Source organism: Piliocolobus tephrosceles, chromosome 8 (assembly GCF_002776525.5).
Source record: "Piliocolobus tephrosceles isolate RC106 chromosome 8, ASM277652v3, whole genome shotgun sequence".
NCBI lineage: Eukaryota > Metazoa > Chordata > Mammalia > Primates > Cercopithecidae > Piliocolobus > Piliocolobus tephrosceles.
In genome coordinates, this window is record NC_045441.1 from 59560739 (window position 1) to 59571005 (window position 10267).

A 10267-nucleotide genomic window follows, 5' to 3' on the forward strand; every position below is an offset into this window, starting at 1 on the left:
TGTGGGTCAACTGGAGGTCTCAGGATCACATTTAAAGATGCACTGTTTGGTGGGGTGCAGTGGCTCACTTTGCACTTTGGGAGGCTGAGGTGGGTGGATCACTTGAGTCCAGAAGACTAGCCTGGCTAACACAGTGAAACCCTGTCTCTACTAAAAATACAAAACAACAGCAACAACAAAATTATCTGGGCATGGTGGCACGTGCTACTCCCAGTTACTTGGGAGACTGAGGCATGAAAATCGCTTGAACCCAGGAGGCAGCGGTTGCAATGAGCTGAGATCCCACCACTGCACTCCAGCCTGGGCGACAGAGTGAGACTGTCTCAAAAGAATAATAACAAAAAAATAAAAAATAAAAACTCACTCTTCTAGAGAAAGTCTCATCCATAATTTTCAATTCTGCCCGTGGGCCACGATTCCCAAATATCCATCTCAATCTTGCCTTTGATGACAGACAATGTATCTTTTTGTACGTCTCCTTTTGAACATTGATATGTCCATTAATCTCAATACATCAAATATCTCAATATGTCCTAAAGATGCTCACCCAATTTATTTTTGGCAACTATTTAGAAAATTTTGAATAATTAGAAATTCTTCCATTTACTTCATGCCTCACTTCATGCCTCACTTCATGCCTCACTTCATGCCTTACTTCATTCCTGACAAGGCGTACTATGTTCCTCCCGAGCCAGCTTTGCCTTGGTTGATCACATTCTACAAGATATAGTTCAAAACTAATACAACATCTGAATAGCCTTCCCTTATTAGCCTACTATTTTTCTTTTTAACCAGGGAAGAACACAAATACAATGTAGTCACAAATTAGGTAGCCAAGTTTCCCACTTTTGGGGAAATTGCAGGGATCTGCACACCCAGAAGGCAATAAATAAACCTCACCCTGGGAAAGCCACCTTCATGATCATGTTATCTTCCCTGCTAGACAAGTATGCTCCAATATTTTTGAAGTAAATGCTCTCCTCTACACTCAATAATTTTCTACATAACTCTTTTATAACACTTGAAGTGGTTGTTTTAGTATGTAAACATTTCTCAATCTTATCTTTTTGCACTTCTTGATTTTGTTACTCTAGTTATGTTTTAAGATTATGGAAAGATAAATCAATTGGTTATATTTATATTTTTCACTAACATATTTTAGCATGTAATCTTTTTTTTTAAAGTAATTAAATAAGAGAACTAAATAAACTTGTAATGTTTTTGCCTAAACCTAAGACTCTCACACTGGGGCCTTTGTTAAAATATTTATAAGAATTTTATGTCCTATAATATAAAGTTTTTCATTTTTTTTTAGGAAAAGGTTTTGCTTTGCTGTCCAGGCTGGAGTACAGTGACAAGGTCATGGCTCACTGCAGCCTTGATCTCCTGGGTTCAAGTGATCCTTCCACCTCAGCCTCCCAAGGAGCTGGGACTACAGGTGTGCGTCACCTAGCCCAGCTTAAGTGATCTTTCCACCTTGGCCTCCCAAAGTGTTGGGATTACAGGTGTGAGCCACCTTACCTTATGTAAAGTTGTTAAACAGAAATTGTACATGCCAAATTATTCTTTGTTATGTTAAATTACTTATCCTAAAATGTAACCAGGTTTCAAATCTAAATTGTAAACATGTTGATATATAGTTTTAGGGCAGAAGATAATTGAAAAATAAATTGCTGTTTATTGTGGGTTGAGATTTCCCAAGAAGAGAGGTGGCTTAGTTTTTATATGTTAGAAAGGATTATCATACAAACCTATATTATATGCACTACCTTGATATTAGAGAATTGAAGTATTTTGAAAATTATTTTTATGGCCGGGCACAGTGACTCATGCCTGTAATCCCAGCACTTTGGGAGGCCGAGGCAGGTGGATCACCTGAGGGCAGGAGTTCGAGACCAGCCTGATCAACATGGCAAAACCCAGTCTCTACTAAAAATACAAAAAAAATAGGGTCATAGTGGCACATGCCTGTCATCCCAGCTACTTGGGAAGCTGAGGCAGGAGAATCGCTTGAACCTGGGAAGTGGAGGTTGTGGTGAGCCGAGATCACACCATTGCACTCCAGCCTGGGCAACAAGAGCAAAACTCCATCTCAAAAAAAAAAAAAAAGAAAAAAGAAAAATATTATGTTATTGATTACCAAATCAGTAGAATACAATTTATAGATATATAAACAGAAGAAAGATGTGGACTGACAAGTTGACCATTCATTAGGAAGTTTCTATTCCACAAGAAGGATTAACAGGGGGAAAGATTTAAGAACTTAACACCAGTATAATCTGGAAGCAATAAAATTGCACAAGTAGAAAGAAGAACATAGAAATTTTAACAATAAATAGTGAACACACTCTGTTTTGTGGAGTCTTGTTTAATAAATGCATACATTTACATTAGTACAGGAAAGTCACAAAGTCATTTATTTCTATTTTGATGAAAGTACTTATGACACCTCAAACAATCCAGTCCAGAGATAAATGTGAATCCAATTGTTACTAGAAGACTGCTGAGGTATTAGCCTTGATTCTGTTTTGAAGTTCTAGCTGTGTCATGAACACAAAGGTTAAGAGAATGCTTTGGAAATAACTTTGGAAAAAGGCCACAGGTTTAGGGAGAATGTTTATTTCTTGATTTAAATAACATTTCATTGTTACATATAATATCAAATACTGTTTACATCTAGGGTGTCAACATTTAAATACGCAAAATATTTTGATTAGTATTTGCATGTTATATTTTTAAACTAGAAGTCTTTACATTTAAAATTAGTTTCTTATAGACAGTTAATACCTGAGTCTTGCTTTTTTATCCAGTCTGACAATCAGTACTTTACTTAGAGTATTTAGACCCTTTACATTAAAATAATTTTGATGTAATTAAATTAAAACCTACCACCTTGGTAATTGCTTTTTATTTGGCCCACCCACTCTTGGATTTTTTTTCTTCTTTTTTCTTGTTTATATTTAGATTAATGTAATACATTTTATGATTCCATTTTATCTCCACTATTGGCTTTTTATTTTTTTATTTTTTATTTTTTGTAGAGACAAAGTCACACTCTGTCACCCAGACTGGAGTGTAATGGCATGATCATAGCTCACTGTAGCCTGGGTCACCTGGACTCAAGCAGTCCTCCTGCTTCAGCCTCCTGAGTAGCTAGGACTACAGGTGCATGCCACTATGTCTGGCTAATTTTATTTTATTTTTGAATTTTTTTGTAGTGACCAGATCTCACTATGTTGCCCAGTCTGGTCTCAAACTACTGGCCTCAAGTAATCCTCCTCCCTTGGCATCCCAGAGTGCTGGGATTATAGATGTGAGCAACTGCACCTGGCCTGGCTTATTATTTATACCTCTTTAATATGTGTTTTAATGTTTGCCCTAGAGTTTATAATGCACATCTTTAATTAAGTATAGTCTACCTTCAAATATTAATAATATAATACTGCCTCATGTGTAGTATGCAAACTTCGTGACAGTAAACTCCAAATTTCTCCATCATCTGTGATACTGTCAGACATTTTACTTTTATGTAATCTATAAAACCCCAATACATTGATGCTACTATTTTTGCTTTAGGCAATTACCTTTTAGATTGATTAAAAATAAGCAAAATATGACTTTTATGTTAGTTTCATTTAAAGTGTTTCAGGAGGTCTTTATTTCTTTATGTAGATACAAGTTTCTGTCTGGTGTCATATTTTTTCTGCCTTAAGTACTTTTTAAAAGTGTTCATGGCAGTGTATGTCTGTGGGTAATGAATACTCCAAAAATATATCTATATTCTTCTGTGGTAGAATAAGAAATGTATTTGGTCTTTATCCCTAGTTTCTGTCACAGAGCACCTAAAAAGCTTAGCATTTCCTGAGATAGTGGTATCTTTTGTTACTCATAATGAGCTCCTTTCTATACACCTGAGTTTATGCTAATAAACTTAGGGGGGATGTCAGGGGATGGCTGAAAGGGGTTGGAGGTTAAGCTCTGTGAAAACTCTTGAACTAGGAGATGTGATGAGCTTCTGGGTTGCTGAGCTTGTGGAGTGCTGGGAGAAAGGCTCACCCAGAGAGGGCATGGAAGATGTGTACAATCCCTTCTCCCATACCTTGCCCTATGTGTCTCTTCCACATGGCTGTTCCTTAGTTATAACCTTTATAATAAACTGATACACATAAATAAAGTATAATCCTGAGTTTTGTGAACCATTGTAGCAAATTATCAGACTCCAGGAGGGGTTTGAGGAAACCCTGGTTTTTAGTATCAGAATGGAATTGAATTATAAGATACTCAGCTGGTGTCTGCTGCAGAATTGCTTGGTGTGTGGGGAAAAACCACATACATTTGGTGTCAGAAGTATGTTGTGAGAGAATAGTGCAGAGAAATAATGTTGTGTTTTCCTGCCTTCATTTTTGAAAGATTTTCTGAGTATAGCATATAGGTACAAATATATATATTTTTTCTTTCAGTGCCTTAAAGATGTCATTCCACTGTCCTTTAGCTTGCATAGTTTTGATGAGAAGTCTGTTGTAGTTCTTACCTTTTTTTTTCCCTCTGTAATGTGTCTTTTTCCTTAGGCTGCTTGTAAGATACAGATGGTCCCCAACTTATGATGTTCAACTTACATTTCTTTCTTTTCTTTCTTTCTTTTTTTCTTTTTTTCTTTCTTTCTTTCTTTTTTTCTTTCTTTCTTTCTTTCTTTCTTTCTTTCTTTCTTTTCTTTCTCTCTCTCTTTCTTCTTTCTCTTTCTTTTTCTTTCTCTTTCTTCTTTCTTTCTTTCTCTTTCTCCTTCCTTCCTTCCTTCCTTCCTTCCTTCCTTCCTTCCTTCCTTCCTTTCTTTTTCTTTTTTTTCCCTTCCCTTCCCTTCCCCTCCCTTCCTTCCTTCCTTCCTTCCTTCCTTCCTTCCTTCTTTCCTCCCTCTTTCTTTTCTTTTCTCGTTTCTGACAGGGTCTCACTCTGTCCCTAGGCTGGAGTACAGTGGCATGATTACAACCTTCTGAGTAGCTGGGACCACAGGCCCATGCCAACATGCCTAACTAATTTTTGTGTTTTTTTGTAGAGATCGGGTTTTGCTACATTGCCCAGGATGGTCTTGAACTCCTGGGCTCAAGCAATCCACCTACCTCAACCTCCCAAAATACTGAGATTACAGGTGTAAGCTACTGCCCCTGGCCTTCAACTTTAAATTTTTTTACTTTATGATGGTGTGAAAGCAACACACGTTCAGTAGAAACCTTCCTTCTCTCCTGATCCTGGGTGGCTCCAGTGAGCCACAGCTCCCAATTACTCTGCATTTCTGACTGACAATATTTTCAATTTAGGATGCGTTTATTGGGATATAACCCCATTGTAAGTCAAGAGACATCTGTACTCTCTTTACCTTTGGCTTTCAGTTGTTTGAATATTTCAAGTCATGCTGTTTTATTTATTTATGTATTTTGTATTTATCTGGCATAGGGTTTTCTGACCTCTTTGGCTTTAGGCTTTTGTTGCCCAGGGGAATAGGGTCATAGTAAAGTTTCCTGTCCTTTCTATAGTGGTGACAACTCCATTACTCTACATCTGCATCATAAGCGAGGCTTTCATTGGTTTCCTACTGTGTCTGTAATCTTTCTCATGACCATAAAATGAAGGTCCATGAAGAGCCTGTGAATGGGTATGGATACCCCTGTGTCTGTTGCTATTACAGGTTTTATACTCTCATGATAGTCAAGGCTCAGATTTAACAATTTGCTGCTAATAGCATATTATTATGCTATTATTAGTAGAATATTATTAGTAGAATTATTTCTACTCACTTATATAGCAGTCACATATTCTTTTTGTGCTCTGCCCCAGGTGATTCAGTGCTTGCATCTAGTCTCTTCTCGGAGTTTCCAGTCTTTCTTTATGATTCATGCTAATTGGTTGCCTTGAGATCTCAGTTTACTGATGGGTTCAAGAAAAGTTATAATTTAAAAATTTTTTTCAGCTTCTATTTGATTTATGGACAAAAGTGGTATTCTCTCTATTTTTCTACATTCAAAGCAGAACCCTAAAGTCCAATTAGCAAGATATTTTGGACAGAGAAATTGTGCATTTCACACAGAAAGGAATTTAATGACTTGGCTAAAATGTTATTCATTGAAGAGAACAAATAAATATGTTCTACTTTAAAACTGTTGATTTTATAAAATTTCTGTACATTCAATTTTAATGTATTTATTTAAAACTCTATATGCTTTTAAATTATAATTATTTTTATTTTAAGAGCTCTGCAAAAAACATTACTATTTAATAAGGTTTAAAGCAAATATCTAATTTCTAATGTCCATAATTTAATAGATCTGATCACGGAATATATATATATATACTCACACACACACACACATACACACACACACTACTGTGAAGTTTTTAAAGAAGTATCTGTAAATGATATACAAATAATGTCCCTCCATATATATTATGGAGAAAATATTTTAAAAATATAACAATGGGAAAATAATTTTTTTAGCATTGCTTATAACTATTTTACCTTTGTTTGTTTTTTTTCTTTTATAGGCCAAGCAACGGTTATGGAGTTCATAGCTACTTTATTAGATTTTTTTTTTTTTCAGTAGAAGCCATTGTAATACTCTCTATGTGAACACTGATCTTAAGTATATTTTCATTGATAAATACACTAGGTAAATGAATGAAATGAATGTGCAATGACATTAGTACATAATTCCTGAAGCCTATTCCACTGGACATTTGATCTGTGTGTAACAGAAGTTAATGAAGGTTCTATGGTCAAATAAATTCGTATACTTTTGGGTTAAATAAACTTAAATAGGTTTTTATTTGTTTCGTATTTGTTTTTTAATAACCAGGCTACTCAGACTTGAATATGGTAATATACATTGTAAATCTCATTGAATAGACTAATTTTCTGAAATTTTTTTCTAATTAGAATTATTATTCCACAAGACTATAATTTTTAGTGTTATCAAAATTTATTTAATTGCCAAACACTTTGAGAAATTCTGTATATTTTCAAATGCAAAAAAATTAAAGGAGGCCCCTAAGTGCCAGGCTACATATTAGATCCTGCAAATTCTTCTGCGTAAAATAGGCATGCTCTTTGCCCTCATGGAACAAACACATATTTTAAAATAGATTTTTTTTTTTAAAGAAAGCTAAATGATCATTATGCAAAAGGTTTCTAGATTCGTTGCCATAGAAGTGAAAACAAAACATTTAAGTATATGTATAAAATGGAATATGATAAAACTTAATCAAAGAACAGCTTGCATAAAATATATGAAAAGCTTAACATAATACATAAAGAATTAATTTGAATTCACAAGACAAACATCAAGTCCCAGTAGTAAATGAGCAAAGGGTATAAACAAAAACACCCACATAGTAAAAATGTAAATAGCAAAAGACATTATTTTAAAAAATCTATTGTTTCTAGTAATCAAAGCAACATTTCATTACCGTCTATTTAACTTCTATAAATTTTCTCATACTATAGAACATTCAAACAAGACAAATAAGTACAATGTTGACACAGTTGTGATCAAACAAGCTTTTTGGAAAGCATTCAAAGCAATGCCTAGCAATAGCCAAACTAAGTGCATCTGCTCACTAAGTAATATTACTACTAGGAATTTTTGTAAAAAAAATTCAACAGAACAATAAAACTATGTTTATGAACAAATACACGTTCACTGTAATTTTATTTATAGTATTAAAAATTGGAAACAATGTCAATTGTAATAGGCAATGGCAAATTAAATACTGTTATGCTAATTTCGTGGATTATTACTTTTATTGTGCATCTAACCTAGACAGCTTAGATTTTCTGAAAAAATAAAAAGCAATAGCTTAATTAGGTGTGCTGCAGTAGGTTTACAAAATCCTACACTTAGTAAGCGTAATACTTTATGTTTATGTGAAAAAGATTGCTATTGGATGATTGAGTGGGCTACGGCAGCCCTTGGAGGTTGATAGCCAGATGAACTAGCTGTCCTCAAACTGTGACCTATGTATAGGTGTGATAAATGAACGTGAAAACAATGTTTTCCTGTGCTGGTGGAAAAGAATTTATAAACATTTTGCATATATTTGCATAATCTACATGTAATCAATTATATTGTTAATATAGAGTTGTTCCCCCTTATTCATGGGAGATATGCCCCAAGACTCCCAGTGGGTCCCTGAAACTGAGGATAATACTGAACCCTAAATATATACTGTGTTTTTTCTTATACATACATGCCTACAATGAAGTTTAATTTATAAATTAGGCACAGTAAGAGATTAACAATAACTAATAATAAAATAGACTATTATAAGAACATACTGTAAAAAAGTTCTGCAAATGTGGTCTTATTTTTTTCTTTATCTCTCAAAATATCTTATTGTATGTAATATTTTCAGACTGGTTGACCGAAGGAACTGTGGAAAGCAAAACCATGAATAAGGAGGGGACTATTGTAAGGATTATCAAGTAGTGGTCAAGAAGACAGATAACGAATAAAATATAAAAGGTTGCTATCTCCATGAAAGGGGTACATAATTCAATTAACTGTAATTGAAGGTAATTAGCTGGATTCCATGTGTCAGGTGCAGAATTCCATCTATCTAAATCAGACAATAAAAAGCTGAAAATAAAATTTCCATAAAGGTGCAATTTACCCAAGGAAATTTACTGCAGGAATATATTTTAAGGACTGTAAAGCTGCATGGCAGTTAAAAGCATGCCTTTGAGTTTCCCTGTTGATGTGGTAAGTGTTACCGGCTTGGAAAAGAATCACAGATCTGATCCCACATTCTAGTCCCCCAAACCAGACAGTTTACTTAGATCTGTAGCAGGATCTTGGTTTTGAATCTTTATCTGGAGATCCTGGCACTACTGGAAATGGTAATTTTCACTCTTTAGTTGGATAAATGACTTTGCAAATCCATCAAGTTGTAGAAGTAATATAGAGATAGTAACATAATATATAGGAAGTATTAATACTGTGATAGTTTATGTGATATATATTTTAAGTCATAATGATAATTTATGTTTCTTATATGTAGCATATGAAATGTTCAAGAGATGACATATTAGAGAATCTCTGATATGTTAGAGAATTTAATTGTTTTGTATTTTTAATTAGAAATGCCTGATTATACTTGTGATTTAAATTTGACATGCATTATGGAATGTAATTAATTAAGTTTAAAAACAGTGCTTGAATGCTTACTGAAGTTGTACATTCAATTTGTTTAATTTTACAAAGCTGCTTAAGAATTTATAGACTGTTTTAGTTTGTAAGTTGGCCTTATCAGGAATGTGATGTTTGAAAAAATAAAAAATATTAAACTTATATATGTAGGTTAAAATCTAATATATTAAACTTATTAAACTATTAGTTAAAAAGTAAAGAGTAATTAAAAGCGATTGTGCTTATTTTTAATAAAAATTATTTAATTTCTAAATCTGCTAGTAAGAGTTATATGTCAAATTTAGGGGTTTAAGAAAAATTTAGTCTTTTAATTAACCACAATAACAAATTTCACATTTAGACAGCTCTAAGTGGTTCATTTTGCATTTGAAAGCCCTGGCTTGGACATTAAAAATTCACCGACATGTTAAGCCCAATGTTAATTATCAACTTAATATGACAACATGACAAATTCATAAGTCACTCTGAAAATCCATTTCAATATTCTATTTGCATTTGACTTAGTGACATTCCTTGCATTTTAAATAAATATTTAATAAAAGTATCATATTTAATATAGAAAATTTGTAAGTAAAAAATGTGTAAGAAAGAAACATTGTCAGTAATCTGCCAAAAGATGGCCACTACTAATATTTTAGTATGTTAGCTCTCAGTTTTATATATATATTTTAAGCACAAATTAAATTAGTAACCTACCGTATATTCTTTGTACACAGTTTTTTTATATGTTGGGTTTTACGTTTTAACTTTTTTACCATGGCAATGTGTACAGATTTTACATTGCAAGAAAAGAGAACTGGGGAGCTTGAGTGACTTTTGCCACAGTGTAATGAAGGAAGCGTTGGATTTGGTATTAGACAGAAAAGAGGTTAAATTTGGTTTCAATGTTTACTAGCAGGGAGGACCTCGGACAAGCTTCTTAACATACTCTAGCCTCAATTTCCATACCTGTGAAGTGGTAATGATAATTACTACCTAATTTGTTTGTTGGGGGAAATGAGGTGTCTCTATCTCAAGTAGATAGGGCAGTATCTTTTTTTTTTTTTTTTTTTTTTTTTTTTTTTTTTTTCTTT

General features: G+C 33.5%; 1 pseudogene; it reads right to left on the bottom strand.

Moving 5' to 3' along the window:
• Positions 1-797: 797 nt before the first annotated feature.
• On the bottom strand, positions 798-951 carry LOC111545103 (annotated as a pseudogene).
• Between the last annotated feature and the right edge of the window lie 9316 nt (positions 952-10267).